Source organism: Tursiops truncatus, chromosome 5 (genome assembly GCF_011762595.2).
Source record: "Tursiops truncatus isolate mTurTru1 chromosome 5, mTurTru1.mat.Y, whole genome shotgun sequence".
NCBI classification, from domain to species: domain Eukaryota; kingdom Metazoa; phylum Chordata; class Mammalia; order Artiodactyla; family Delphinidae; genus Tursiops; species Tursiops truncatus.
Genome location: NC_047038.1, coordinates 53,890,339 through 53,905,694, shown reverse-complemented (window position 1 = coordinate 53,905,694; position 15,356 = coordinate 53,890,339).

Below are 15,356 nucleotides of genomic sequence, written 5' to 3'. Positions count from 1 at the left end.
TATGGAGGTCTACTTTCACCATAGTCTTTAAAGTGGCATCCTTCCTCTTGGTCATCTCAATCCCATGTTTAACTATTTTACCTGTTTCCTTAATAGCCTGTCTCACAGAACTACAATGTAAGCTTTATAATGATGAGGATAATTTTGTGCCTCAAACACAGTAGGCACTCCCCGTAAGTAAGAATAAATGAATAATGAGCTGTCTGCTTAATCACTTTCTCTTTTGCTTTCCTTTACCAGAGGAACTAGAAAATGAACACTCTCTTCTCCCTGCTACCTTCCAGTGAGGTGTGTTCTTATCATGTGTTTCTGGGCAGTGAGATAGGAATGGATGTTTGGTGACAAAGGAATCCTTTGCAAATAAAAGATAAACCTTCTCACAGAAATGGCTTTTGAAATGTCTGACTTTTTCCTTGCCTGGAATGAGAAAGTGAAATGTGAATGCTAAGCAGTTATCTCGTGACTTTACGGATAAAAATCACACACCAAGGGTGGAGGAAAAGTAACATAAACAGAGTCAAATGACATCAACTATTTGATGATATCTCTGAATTCATAAAAGTAAATTATGATCACTAATTATTAACTCCTTCAAACTCCACCTCATGGACATCTATATTTTAATGGAAAAACACTCCAATCGTCAGGGATTGATATCCAGTGGTGGCACTGAAAGTTTGTGGAACCAGTCACAAAGGAAGATATTTTGAGGAAGAGTGTCACTGAAATTAGACTAAGAGATATGACCATGCATTCTGTTTCCTCGATGTTCACTGTTCTCATGCCCATCAAAAAGGGAGTTACCCAGTCTTTTTAATTGAGAAAAGTATACCCCTGTAACAGTATCTTCTAAGGCACGGTATTAGGAAGAGTCAGGATTTTGTAATAATCAATCCTGTGGGAGACTAGGGATGCAAGTAGAGAGAGATACTGATGATACTGCTTGTTGATAAAGAAGAAGAAAAGCTCATTTCTAACTTCTTCATGCATATGATATCTCCAATGAAATAAGGCACGTATATTGAAGAATATCTAAAAACTAAGGGTAGAAATAGTTTAGCGCTCACCGAAGACTAATTATTACCCATATAGTGTAGCTTAAGTATTCTTTTGAAAACAACACTGAAAAAAATTACAAGAAACAACAACACTGGTAAAAGATAAAAGGCATACAGGCAGTGGAACTCAAATATTACATAAGAAAAGTCATATGAAAGTTAAACCACATCAACTGACAGTTGAAACTATTCCCTTCTCAATTCCTACCAGTCGATGCTGCTGAAGAACAGAATTTCCCTTAGGATGGTATAGTGGAAAGAGCTTGGTCTTTGAAATCAAACAGACATGATCCAAATTTCTGCTTCTCACATAAATTGTGGCTTTAGACATGTTCCTCTGTGTGTCTCCAGCTTAGCAGCTAAAATCTGGGCATTATCATACCCATCTTATTTATAAGGTAGTGTGATTACTAAGTGATAAAATACATATACATTTTTTATAACACTGTTGTTCTTTTTTCTGAACCAATTATCAGGGGATAGGGTTCAAGGGAATCAGTCCATGGTTCTCCGTTGCCTATTTCTGTTGAGAAAAACGCTCTAAAGTTCAGTGTGGTCCCTGGAGCCCTTGGGGGTCCTCAAGACCCTTTCAGGGTCCACAAGGTTCTGCATTTCCAGTTGCATTATCTGTGTAAGGCCAGATTTTCTTCACATAGTTCAACTAACACAGTATGTACACTGCGGATTGAATGGAGAAGTACAAATGAGAGTTCAAGTGTCTTTTATCAAGCCAGAGATCAAGAAGATTTGCAAAAATATAAAGGAATGTCACTGTTCTCATTAATTTATTCACTCTTGTTTTGTGAAATACATTTTCCTCAGAATATTATAGGTATTAATATATAGGTTTATCATCATTTTAAAATAAGTAAATAAATGAATGTTTTAAAATGTTCTCAATTTTAATTTCTAATGTAAAATATTAATAGCTGTAACCTGCATAAATGAAAACACTCTGGGGATGTTCAATAATTTCTAGGAGTATAAAGGGTGACTGTGACCAAAAAGTACTGCAGACCTAAACAGATACTCCTTGGCATTTATCACAACATGTAAGATAAGCTTAGGCTGTTATCTTCTTCCTTAGGAAATACAATTCAGATTGAATATATACACACCTATACAGACATATTCTATACATATATACACACGTATATATGTGTGTGTGTATATGTTTATATAATATGATAAATAAATCACTAATTTATTTGGATAACGGTATTCCCTTAATTATTAGAATTCTATGTTTTCATGATCTCAAATTGGCTTTGGCGTGGAATCCAAAGAAAAATTATGTGAATTTGATGATCTCATAGTACCATTAAAATTGTGCAAGATAACCATGAAAACGTGTCATTATTTGCTACCTGCTGTCCTAACTCTACTGGACCTAAACATTGATAGTCCTAAGTCTCAACCAATAATGAAAATGTTTCGCAAGCCTGAACAATAAAGAACAATACTGTACATAATTATAGCATAAGCTTCTGTAATAAATACTACTATGTTAAAACCAAAAGACCAGGGAAGAAAATGCTATCAGCATAAGGGAAACATAAACACTCAAAGATAACGAGCGGCCTGCCAAGGTAATATAGAAAGTATGTTTAAAATCTTAATGTGACTAGAAAATAACTGAATTCCATTTGTAAGTAGTTTTCATTTACTAGGGAATAAAATTATTCCTGCGTTATTTTTATTCACAAAAGCTGAGCCATACAAGTTGTGTCATACACGTGTAGATGTTTTCTTCCTATTCACATTGATTGATTACACAAATTTTATTATAAGCAGAGAAATAACTGAATTCACTTAATATAAGATAAAAGTACCTTAAAATTACGAAATTGTCCAGAAGGTTGTTGGGCTGACTTACCTCCATTTTCCCAACAGATGCTTCCTCTGGGCTCCCATCTACGCCTTCTCTGGGTTGCAGGGGGTTGACTTCCATGGGCTGCATCATCCCCTGTATCCCAACTCCTCTATCCTCAGTTTTGGTTTGGCCAGCAGAGGCAGCAGCAGAGAATTGGTGCTCTGGAGAGGAAGAGTGAGAGGGAGAGAGAGAGTGAGAGGGAGAGGGAGACAGAGAGATTCAATCCTTCCTCTCCTTATTGCCAAGCTGCAGTTTTTTACGGTGATTGATTTCCTCTGCCTCAGGGATCAAATTCCCACAGCTGCCACTCTCACCAAGTGCTAGGTTCCCCTCATTTCCCTATATCACATTGCTCCTTTGGGCAAACAGGTAATAAAGGCGTCCAACATTTGCTGGTGCCAGAATGCTTCACCGTCCCTTCTTGGATCCTTTTATCCTACCTCCATCTCTGTAAATAGACCTTACATTAACACTTTATTAGACGTTTTTGAATTAACATTTTGGGTATGTCCTGCTGATTGGTACGGCTGTTGTTTCAAAATCTTTCACAATCCAGTGTGATTTTCAGATACCACGGGAGGGGGTTGTCCATCTATTAGGTTGCTATTTGGTAAACCGAACTGTTACTGAAAGCTCCTTATGGGACTAACTTATTCACACTATAAGGAATCAAGTTTAGTATTTGCTGTCCTAGCCAATAAAACCAACCAGACTATTTCATATAGTTTCATCTACAATACGTAAAGGGCAAAACTTTTGCTGAGTTTTAAATTTTCCTATATTTCAAGCAAATATAGGAAATTTTTGTGCAATATATGTGCAATGTTGAAACTACCATGAACAAATTAGTTACTAAAAAGTGAATGCTAACTCATTTAATATGTATTTTTACTAAACAGAGAGGTGAAATGGCAAGACACATGGGTTCCTTGATGGTATAAGTGTCATATCTAAGAAATTTTAGAGGTATAGTGTCAAATACTATAGGATTTTTTTAACTAACAGCAATTATAATAGTCTAAGTACTTTACATATATTGAATCATTTTAACCTCTTAAAAACTCTATGAGGTAGGTTCAATTCTTCCTCCATTTTGTAGGCAAGAAATTAATTACTTGCCCCAAATCACACAGTAGAGGCTGAGCTGGAAATATAACAAAAGTTAAAAGTAATTAAATTGGCTTTTGCAGATGTCATTTTCTTTACTTCTTTTAATAAAAGTAATAATCAAATTTCCAAAGAGATTAAGAAATTGACCTTTGGAGATAAATCTAAAATTCTCCGACCCATATTAGTAAATTTTATCTTACATTTACTCAATTATATTTTAGCTGAAATAATTTTTACTAGACTATTATCTTAAGCTTCTCTTTTATTGTTTGGTTTTATTTTATGAGAAGAGAAAAATGATAGCAATGCAACTGGATCACAAAGATAAGTGGAAAAATAAATGAAAGAATCACACAACACAAGTAATAGATACATCACTGGCATTCCTAGCTCATCCTTTCTCTATTTCTGTGCTGGTGTTATAAAGGGGAAAACACACAAACTCTCCTGACTCTCATGGACATACCATGAGGGAGAAAAAATGTGAAGAAAATAATTACATCTGTGATCATTGTCATGAAACAGAAACCTAAGATAAAATAGAAGTGAATTTTTCAAATTAAGAAAACAAGGTTGAGTTGAACTTAGACCTGAAGGAAGAAAAGGTCTTGTCTAAATGGGAAACAGGTTGGTGAAAAAAGAAAATATTCCAAGGACAGGGTAAACTTGCGGAAAGTAAAGCATGGAGGGAAAGGGAGCTCAGATTTTTTTGAGAAGTAAAATTCATCATTGTCTCTGGAATTCAGAATATTCTAGATACTGAGGCCTAGAGCTTACATTTTTAGAAAGAAAATAGAATATTTTCTATATTCAGTTTAGGAGACAGAATTTTAAGAAACTCTCCTTCAAGTTGCTAATACCAGTCTATTTAAAGTCAATGACTCTCTTTTTTTTGTAGTTTTCCAGCCTGGAGGGAGAATGCAAGACAAAGGGAAGGAACTGAGTAAAGCTGAAACAACCGGGGAATTTACCTTGAAACTAGTCTATGAAAGAATTGTCTTGATAATTGCTCCTAAGGGATTTTATCCATGGAAAAATCTGAGTAACAAACGGAGAACAGGGTATATTTTAACATGAAATTAGAGTTATGAGAGCTATAATTTAATTAGTACCTGTTAGGAATTTCACACGTATTATATGTAATCCTTATAGAACTTTACAGTAGTGGTACTTTTACCCACTTTTTATAGAAAAGAAAACTGAGAAGTCCCATGACTTGCCCAAGTTTTATATCTTTACCTGGCAGTGCTGGAATTATAAACATGGCTAGTCTGACTCCAAATTCCTTGCTCTTTCTATGCTACCTCTTTGAGATGAAAAAGCTGTCTTCTTAAAGCAAAGTTCAGTACTAACATGGGAGAAAACTAAGAAGGATGGGAGTTGCACATGAAAGGTTGAAAATATATAGAAATGTTCATATTTTAAATTACTCTCAATTCTTCTTTCATTCATTGGAATTTTTTTAATTTAAGATTTACTGTTTAGAGATGTTTCTTATAAAAATAGATAAATGTCTATAAGGGGCTTGTAGGGAGGATTCAGTGCAATGTAGGAGATGAGAGAAACAAGAATACTTATCTACCGACTTCTAGTTTCAGAGAGTGAATGTTCCTTGAAAGCTAATTCTACACAGCTTTGACCATCTGCTTTGTGAGAATATTTTTGACTCAATTTTGAATTTGACAAGTTGGACTCAATTTTATGGCTGGTGCTACATGTCAAGTAATGTTTAAGTACTATACAATACAGACATTATTCAAATTTAATACTCGTGAAAGCCTAGAAATAGGCATTGTAATCTGCATGTTACAAATGGGGAATCTGAGACTTAGCAACATTATACAACTTTCACTTAAGAATCCATGAAGAACGCTTGTGTTTGGTTATTACCTACCAGGGGATATGCTTAATGGTTTATAACTGTTATCTCAATAAACCCAACACTATTAATAGGGATGATGATGATAATAGTGAAGGTGATGGTGATGGTGATGATGAGGATGATGATGTTGATGAAGAATATGATAATATCCATTTTACAGGTGAGGACCTTGGGTAAACAGCTCCACCCACTGCATCCTGCATACTGAACTTAAAGATTTGAGGGATCACTTTAAAACTCAGAATTCCCAGAATATTCCCTCAGTAAATTGTAAATTTATCACTTTTCAGCATGGGGATATTTTTTTTTACTCCACTTGGGTGATCATTCAAAGAACATAGTGTTAAATTCATATTTGAGGTTTAAAAGACTACTCCAAGTACCAGAGCTTTGAGACCTGATTATCATCCATCTGTGGCAATTAAACTAATGGTCTCTATTCTAAGAAAAACTATTGGTTTGGATCTCATTTATTTCATTACTCAAGCTCATTTTTCCAGCTGTGATCATATGCTGATTGGGATATGCATAAATGAAAATCAGAGAGCCCTAACTACCATAATATATGTATTGGCTTAAAATTTAACACCTTGGAGACTTCATGGGAAATAGCTTCTTGTTTAGAAATATGTTAATAACCTTGGCTCTGAAATGCTCTTAGATGGCCAATTGAAGCAAGAGCTGATGGCATTAAAAGAGAGCAAAAAATTAGTTGACTTTGAGCATGAAAACGTAATTATAAATTTATAAGTGGAATCTAACGTTTTCAGGACGTTAATATAGAATGACAATTTAGAACTCCTATGCTATTTCAACTTTATGTTTCATTTGATCCAATCAAACTGTATTTATCTCCTCCTCTCTCCTATTAATTATGTCACATGCACATAGATAGCATGGGCTCCAGCCTCCACATGCCTGTCTACACCAGAAAGCACTGTGGATAATACATTTGCTCCTGCTCAGTCAGTCTACTGCTTTCACTTTACCACTCAGTTAATATAATTTTTAAAAACTTGCACTATAATGAAAGTAATATAATTAAATTGATTATATATACAGATAAAATGATTACATTAATAAAAAGCTACATTGATAAAAATGTATATATATGTTAATATAAATAGAATCAGTAAGGAGAAAAAATCGATTCATTTCTGAAAAGAAAATGAAATGATTGATTTTTTCCTTGTTTGCCACCCCTAAAGATTAAAAAATTTGAATTTCACAAATGTATCTGGAGGCCATCAATTAGTTACTATGTATATAGGAAGCTAGTTCAACCAAAACTTTTAAAGACAATACCTTATATTATAAATTATATAAAAACACAGTTAGTCCTGTTTTGAGGATGACCAAATGGATAAATTAGGAACATGTTAATTTTCCTAATATTTAACATATCAGAACAGCTATTCTCAATAAGGAACATGTACTCTCAAGGATTTGTCAACAAATTATGACCCATAAAGAATTCAAATATGCCACTCCCTGTCCATCCTCTATTGGAGATCACTGCTACTACTGTTGGGAGAATACCATGTGTTCAGAAAGCTATACTTGGGGAAGTGGAGGGTTAAGTGCAGAACCACTCAACCTAAATCACATTTGAAAGAAATAAACATTGCCAGCATCTTCCGTAGGCTTTGGGGAATATTAATGAACAAAATACTGTGAAACTGAAATGTAATGATATACATAAGGAGTAGTAAAGGTTCCTGCAGCATCCTCACTCCCATTGAGGACCAAATTAGCTAATCCAATTACCATGCTAAAGGATGTGTTTTTGTTTTGAGGTAAACAAAAATGTTATGAACGTCATTGGGGAAAAGGGGAGTTGACATTTATATGAACTCATGTTTGGTATTTATGGGGATTCTGTTGTTATATTGGTTATTTTTAAATTATTTAAGTTATAATGTAAGAACTGCTGTTTGCAAAATACTCAAAAATAAAAAGATTATTCTAAAAATCCCCTTTCTCCATATTATATCTACTTCTAGGGTAATTTGCTCTTTATATATATTCATAAGTAAGGAAATGAACAACACTGGAGAACAAATATCTATGTGTATATATATATATATATGTATATGTGCATGAATTTTTAAAATAATATCATGCTATAGAACTTGTTCTGTAATTTTTTAAACTTCATAACATGACAGGGATGTCTCTTCATATCTATTCACATACAGTCCCCTTATTTTTTTTAATTTCAAAATAAATATTATTCTGTATTATTCATATACAATGGGACAGTTGCAGTATGGTTCTCAAGAGTGCTAACATGAGTACTTAATTGTTGATTCTAGAAGTAGACTTTTTATATTCAAATTCAAGCTCAGTCACTTACTAGCTGTATTAATTTAAATATTTTTAAGCTCTTTGTGCCTAGGCTTCCTTATCTATGAAATGGAAATAATAACAATACATAGACATCATTAAGATTATTTTGCGATTAAATAGTTAATTCATTTATTCAATTCATTCAACAAATATTCACTAAGCACCTTCTAGACGCGATGCCAGACAGATCAAAGCACTTTTGATTCTTCACTGAACAAAGCTGACAAGGGTTTTTGTTTTTTTGTTTGTTTTTTGGTTTTGTTCTGTTTTGTTTCATTTTCTCTCATGGAGCTTAAATTCTAGCAAGGAGGTACAGAAAAATTTACAAATAATAATAAATCAAATCTGTAAATTATATAGTATGTTACAGTAAGTACTATGCACAATAGAAAAAGGAGAACAAGGAGGGCAGTTGGCCAGAACAGAGTGAGTGAAGGATAAAGCTGTAGAATATTAGGTTATAGAAATAAGGAGAACAGGGAGGAAGCATAAGGTAAGTCTTCGCAGAACACTGAAGGAACTCAGGAACCACTGCAGGACCCAGACTGGAGGAGTGACATCACCAGATTTACACTGTACAAGATTCCTTTGGCTGCTATCTGGATAATAAAATGTAGCTGCGGAAAAAGCTTAGAAACACAAATTAGGAAGCTTCTGCAGTAAAATCTAGCTTAGAATTGATGGTGACTCAGGCAGGATATTGCCAGTAGAAGTGGTGGAAAGTCATTGGATCTGGATATAACTTAAAGGTCAAGAAAACAGGATATGCTGGTGAATTGAATTTGAGGTGTTGGAAAAAGCAAGCATTCAGAGATGACTTCAAGTACTTTACCCTTAATACCTAGAAGGATGGAGTTGTCATCAAATGGAACTGGGGAAACTCCAGGAGAAGTAGGCTTAGCAGAGAAAACCAGGAGTTAAACTTAGGTCATGTTAAGTTTTCAGTCTCCTAACATCCAAATGGAGATATTGAGAAACCAGTTGTCAAATAATGTAATTCACACCAAATAGGTCTTAAAGATACTCTGATGTAAACTAACTTTGTTGGATTATAACAACAGGTTTCTAAAGAAGATGATTATGATGTTTCACTCACAGTGAGTACTAGGTTAGAGGATGTAAAATTTGCTACCACGTTTCTAGCTTCAAGCTGCATGTGCATGGCTTAAAGAATAATAAACAAGTGACTGAGTGCTGGCGATTGTAATGAGTACCCACACAAATGCCATATGCTGCTTTATTAAATCCAATCATATTGGTTAGATTCCTATCATGTCAATGTGCTAGGCCTAGTTAGCCAGAAAAATTAAAAATAGAAGGAATCATGACCACCACTCACTCCGATTCTGGGAGAGGTTTTGTGCTCTGATGGAATCCACATTGATCAAGGAAAAGAATCAGGTCGAGCCAGAAATAGCAAAGACCCCTTTCTGAGCTTAGTGACCTTGATGTGACAAAGCTACCCTGCAGTGTCTGTGAAAAGGTATTCTAGAAAAGAAAAGCAATTCTACTGACTCCTCCCCATCTGAAGAGACTTTCGTTCTCACTACTCCACGTAAGGTTACCAGAGATGCTGTGTTGCTTAACGACAAGGTCGTGCCTTACTCTACACCTTTCTTGACTTAACATTATTTGGCAGAGTTGATATTTTTATGCTTGAAATATCTTCTCATTTGGCATCTGGAACATCATTCTTTCTTGGTTGTTGGTCCTTCGTGGTATCTTTTACCGATTCACCAGTCCCACCTCCACCATTGCCAAATTGCTCTGCCCTCAATTTCCCCCAAAGCAGTTGCAACCTTCTGCATTTCTCTACCCAAAGCACTTGGCACTTAACTCTCCCTTCTATGATATAATCAATTCATAAACAAATCCTTTTATGAAAGTACACTCAGAATCCAGTCCCTTTGCAATACTTCCACTCCTACCATGGTGCTTTTGCTTAGGTTCATATAACAGATTTCTAAAGGTTTTCTCCCAGTGTCCTTACTCTCCTTCCTAATAGTCAATTCTTAACATAGCACCAGAGAGCTCCTTTTCAGATTTCTTTCCTTTGCTCAAAATCTGTCAGCAGTTTTTCACTTAACTCATGAAAGGTCCTACATACACTGACACTATCTCCTATTGCTTTAAGACTTGTTCATTCAGATTAACCCATACGGGTTTATTATTATTTCTGAAATACCCTAAAGTGTCATCACATCTTAACTGCCTTAGAACATTTGACTTGATGTTGTCTCTACCTGGAATGCTCTTCCTGACGATGCTTTGTGACTCATTTCTCCCTTCCTCCAATTATCTGGTTGTCTAGTCTCTTCTCAATGATTCCTTCTTTAAGACCCAACAAAAGATGACAATCCCATTTGTCTCAGTACCACTTATCGCTATGAGAAATACCATGCATGCAGATTTTTGTGGCTTGTCATTTTCCTCCCACTAGAACTTTGTTCCCAATAAATAATTGTTAAACTAATTAATAAATTTTTCTTTGAAATCGTGCCTGTGTTTATTTTAATTACTCAACAGGGAATTTCTCTCTCCTAATTTTTTCTTTAGGAAAATGTTCCTAAGCCTGTTATTAGATCCACTCTTCAGATGGCCAGGTAAGCTATGTGATTTTTGCCCCCTCTGCCTAACTGCATAAGGTTCAATGCAGTGTCATATCTGCCTGAGTCTCCTTGAAGACTATATTTTCCTCTTGATTAGTGAGAAGTTGAAAATTATATTTTAATATGGAAAGAGTCTGGTAGTGTTTTGAATTATTACAAACCAGCAGAGACCTGAATATTAAAGGTTACATAATATAGCTATCATTTCATCACCCTTATCTTCTCCATCATCATTGTTATTTTTGTGGTCATGGCTAACATTTACGAATAATTTACTACATAACATAAACAGTTCTCAATTCTCCATGTGTACTGACTTGCTTTATCCTTTCAACAACTCTATATGGTAGGTATCACTACCTATTTTATGGATTGCTTTCTCTATTTTACAGATGATGTAACTGAGACAAAGTAATTTGGCTCAGGATTTTTGTAACATAAATATCCAACTTGAAAGTGGCTGATGGTTAAAAGAAATTCAAACAATGAGCAGTAACTTATACTACAAATCTACAGCTATTAGAAGAGGTGGGTTCTGGTTCAAGATGGTAAAACAGGAATATTCTGAACTCACCTCCTTCTGTGAACATAACAAATCTAAAGCTACATATGGAATAATTTCTTCTAAAAAATACCTAAAAACTAGCAGAACAGCTTCTTTACATCAGGCAAAGAAGGGAAACAAAACACATCAAAGCAAGTAGGATAGGCTGAGGTACAATCTTAGCATAAACCTCACCTTCCAACCTCCCACCCCACATGGTGACCCGCAATTGGGAAGGAATTCAAAACCTGGCTCTTCTGCCTGAGGAGTGAAGGGTTCATATTCCATATTGGGAGCCCCAACTTTTAAGACCTACACCTGAGAGATGAGTCCCCCAATTATCTAGCTTTGAAAACCAACTAGACTCACAGCCACAAGACATATGGGGCTGTGGTGAACTGAGAAACAGCTCTTAAAGGGCTCACAAGCAAAACAATAAATGCTGGAGAGGGTGTGGAGAAAAGGGAACCCTGTTGCTGTTGGGAATGTAAATCGATACAGCCACTATGGAGAACAGTATGGAGGTTCCTTAAAAAACTAAAAATAGAATTACCATATGACCCGGCAATCCCACTACTGGGCATATACCCTGAGGTAAACCACAATTCAAAAAGAGTCATGTCCCACAATGTTCACTGCAGCTCTATTTACAATAGCCAGGACACGGAAGCAACTTAAGTGTCCATCGACAGATGAATGGATAAAGAAGATGTGGCACATATATACAACAGAATATTACTCAGCCATAAAAAGAAATGAAACTGAGTTATTTGTAGTGAGGTAGATGGACCTAGAGTCTGTCATACAGAGTGAAGTAAGTCAGAAAGGAAAAACAAATACCATATGCTAATACATGTATATGGAATCTAAAAAAAAAAAATGGTCATAAAGAATCTAGGGGCAGGACGGGAATAAAGATACAGACCTACTAGAGAATGGACTTGAAGACAGGGGGAGGGGGAAGGGTAAGCTGGGACGAAGTGAGAGAGTGGCATGTACACACATACACTACCAAATGTAAAACCGATAGCTAGTGGGAAGCAGCTGCATAGCACAGGAAGATTACCACCTAGAGGGATGGGATAGGAAGGGTGGGAGGGAGGGAGATGCGGGGAGTGAGGAGATGTGGGGATATATGTATATGTATAGCTGATTCACTTTGTTATAAAGCAGACACTAACACACCATTGTAAAGCAATTATGCTCCAATAAAGATGTTAAAAAAAAAGGCGGGGGCGGGGGGTGGGTCACAAGCAAACTCACTCACCCCACGGCCCAGAGCTGAAACAGCCTTTAAAAAGTGCTCAGGCTTCATGTGAAAGAGGCTTATTTGCTAATTTTAAAGCATTAGAATGAGGATCAGGGTTGTGCTGGGATATTGTCAGGACATAGAGTCTGGTGGGCACTATTTTTTTAACTCTAGCCTTTTATTTAATTGATTTATTTATTTACTTATTTATCTCTAGACTTTATTTCTCCCTGGTAGCCCACCTTTTTTTTTTTTTAGGTTTTTCTTTTTGTTCTTTATTTTCTTTTCGTGGCAGGTGCCAGCCATCTTGGCACTCCCCCTTTGCCTTGCTGCAGAGTGTATCTCCCAGAGGGGAGTTTCTATGTATATCTGGTGACCCAGTTTTTGCGGATGTAGCCCAGAGGACACCCCTTCATCACCTGGTCTTGAAGGCCAGGGGACTTGCATTCCTGTGTCCCATGGAACTTAAACAGTTGGAGAAATAGTTCTTGGCAGATTACCGCCTCCAGGGCATTTGCATAGACAACAGGCTGAAACCCCCAGTCTTTTGGAGAAAGAGGCCTATTTGCATGTCCAGGAGTTTTGGCCTGACGGGCAGGCTCTGGTTTGGCACATTTCAAGGAGCCTATGGAGGTGTTCTCAAGGGAACTAAGGCTGGTGGGTGCAATCTTTGAGTTCTCTCTCTGCTTTGCTCCAGCTCACTGGTGTCTTCCAAAGGGGACTTATACCCTTGTCTAGCACCCTGATTTTTGTGTCTCCTGCCAGGGGACGCCTCCAGATTGCCTGGCTCTGGAGGTCAGTGGGGCTTACGCTTGTGGTCCCACAGGACTGTATGTATTTGAGTTCTTTAAAAGCTGCTGCCTGAGGGACTGGCTTCCAACAGCCTGAATCTAGGTGCTGACTGAGGTCCTTTCCTTTGGGACCCTGGCGGGTCTTGGTACACTCTCAAATACTAGGCGTTATTGCAAATAAAATCGGTTGCTTGGACAATAACAAAGGTTCAAAAGACAACCAAGAGCTCGGAAACAGTTGAACAATAAGGTTCCTTTCCTATACAGGCTAATACTTCTTCAAGACTGGGAGAGGCAGCTGTTTCATATAATGCATAGAAACCAACACAGAGGGTCAAGCAAAGTGAAGAAACGGAGGAATATGTTCCAAACGAAAGAACAAGATAAAAAGTTTACTGAAATGGAGATAAGTAATTTACCTGAAAAAATAGAGGAGGAGACACACTGCCCTGCTGTGGGGATGAGGAATGGCCAACTCACAGCTAGGCACATGCTCAGCAGACTGGGGACCAATTAACACAGCAAGAGAAGCACCTTTCACTTGAACTTCATAACTACCAGTTCTGTATTGTTAATCGTGTCTCAACAGTCTTATGCCAGTCCCAGACAAAAAGCCCTGAGTGTTATTCAATTGTGTAATTTTGAATATTAGGTCACCAAATATCTGTTTAGACAGACCCACTGGGAAACAAACTAGTCATTTCAGTCTTCTAAATACTGAATACTAAATACTGAATCGGCTTACCTAATCACTCCTTTTATCACTGAATGGTTACTGGCCTGTAAATCAGTTCACTGGGGGACCAGGTGTCACCATCTAAAATATGCCTCCATTTCATTTGTCTTTTCACCTGCTGCCTTGCTTTGCAAAACACACAGGTGCTAGGTCCATAAGCCATACTTAAATGGCTAACAGTCAGCAATACCAAGAAACGCTGAATGACATCTAAGATACAATTTCAAAAGGTATTCACTATGAACAATGAAATCAATCATCAGCATTCCACAAATAACACAAGGCTGAAGCTTCTACTAATGAAAGCAACCCATATAATACACAAGGTTAAATCTCTCTTGAAAGAGGAAATAATGACTCACCTTACCAATTTGCGGAAGAACAGAAATGATGATTAGGTCAGCAGCTGGCATTATTCTTATAGATCCTCTTTCAAGAAATTAGTTATTGCCTATGGGCAAAACCAAATGGGCACAGTAAGAAAATCAACAGAAAAATGTATTCAAGATATTTGCTCCATCTATCCATAGAATTCTGATATTATTATAGTTGAATATATCATCCTTTTGATAAAAAGTGGGGTTTACAAACCTTAATAGTCTAAAGCTACTTTTATTTGTTCCAAAGTCTGGTGTCTGTTTGGGTCTGTGCAACTCAAATATAAGTGTCTAAAGTATCTTAAAAGTATTTTAAGCCTTCTCCTCTACTGAAAATTTCAAGTTCCTCCAATGGACAAACAAAAGCCAAATGTCTTGATTTCACTGACTTATTCATCAAATCTACTCACTTTCTGATTAGTAGTTTCGGCTTCCTAGAGACATCTGTGTGATCTGAAGATTTTGCATCTTGATGCTTTGCATGTGATTAAGGCTAGAGGTGGTCTCTGGTCCCATTACAACACAAAGCCACAATTTGGTCACAGTCAGCAGCTGACTGCCTGTAAGAGAAAGGCTGTTATAGTTTTTTATGTAATGTCACAGTGATCATAGGTTAGGTTAAGTGACAACACCTCATATCACAGATGAGAGCAGGAAGCCTCATGAGTGATACTACACTTGCATAAATCACAAGGAACTAGACTTGCACCCTCCGTTCTGGAAGTTAAGAACTTGATTTTGTTGGCATGTATCTTTCAGGGATATGTCATCTTAACAA